Source organism: Mya arenaria, chromosome 6, assembly GCF_026914265.1.
Source record: "Mya arenaria isolate MELC-2E11 chromosome 6, ASM2691426v1".
Lineage (NCBI taxonomy): Eukaryota > Metazoa > Mollusca > Bivalvia > Myida > Myidae > Mya > Mya arenaria.
The window spans coordinates 74,056,145-74,057,184 of record NC_069127.1 but is presented as its reverse complement, the minus strand read 5'-3'; the positions used below and the strand labels follow the sequence as shown (position 1 = coordinate 74,057,184).

The window sequence follows — 1,040 nt, the reverse complement described above, 5'->3', positions numbered from 1 at the left end:
CAATGCGAGCAAGTAGGAGACCGGTAAAACATCACTTTACATGATTAAAATAATGAACGCATCAATCATGTTGCTGTCTCACTGTGTTTCTCCGTTTGAAAAAAAGGCATAATGGTTTCTACTAATTAAATCATATATGTTTATGAGTGCAGTTAAGTATACCGACGCTATTTCTATTCTTGCTGGTATTTACGTGGTGGACAACACCAGACAATTTCGAATTGGAAAAATGCACAAACACTGCGAAGATGCATGTGACGTAAGCGATGAAATACAACAGTGAGTAAGATTATACAAGTTTTTTACAATTTTCTTTCTTTGCAAATGTATCATCTGGTGTCTAGTCTTTTGAATAGTTTCTTCGTCTTCATGCGTGTACCGCTGCTTAGGTAAAACATTTCCTTAAGGGTTTTTTAAAAAGCGGATTTGGAATCGATGGGGTCAAACCATATTGTAGCTTATAGGTGTTTTTGCAGGTCTTAAAACATCCGGGGATAAACAGCAAGCATATCAATGCTATGAAAACAGCAATTGCGAAACACTATGGTACATTACTTAAAGATGCACTATTACTCCACATTAAGCTTTACCACAATAAATACAGCTGTTTTAATTTATCGAAAAGGATGAATAAATATCGAAAACTATATGGTTCTTATGAAGGAAACCGTGTTTAATTTGAAAGAAAAGTGCAGAAAACGCATTTCTACCTTCTGAGACGATACTTCATCACTGTAAATCATTTAGGACTCAAACAGATTTGTGCGTTTTCAGCTATAAAATACACAGTTACAATCTTGTTATCAGTAATTAATATTTTCCATACATGCATTATTTAGTAAGAAGTTAAAGGTTTATCACTCAAAATATATGTTTGTTATACATGTGTATGAATTGATTTTAAATACGGATGTCACTTTCAAGGTTAGCTGTTAGAGTCACTTACATGTTGTGTATCATTTTATAATGTGTTATGGTGTTGAACACTATAAAATAATACACATCAGTTCACATTTATTACTTTTTTCAAAGTTAATTGA

At 32.7% G+C, this 1,040-nt stretch overlaps 1 protein-coding gene across 1 annotated transcript in view; it reads left to right on the top strand.

The window, feature by feature from the left end:
• Window positions 1-234: 234 nt before the first annotated feature.
• LOC128238646 (ELKS/Rab6-interacting/CAST family member 1-like) overlaps window positions 235-1,040 on the top strand; it is a 9,851-nt gene continuing 9,045 nt past the window's right edge. Inside the window, exon 1 of the mRNA XM_052954770.1 lies at window positions 235-279. The gene's annotated coding sequence lies outside the window, so the exon portion shown is untranslated. The remainder of the gene's footprint in view (window positions 280-1,040) is intronic.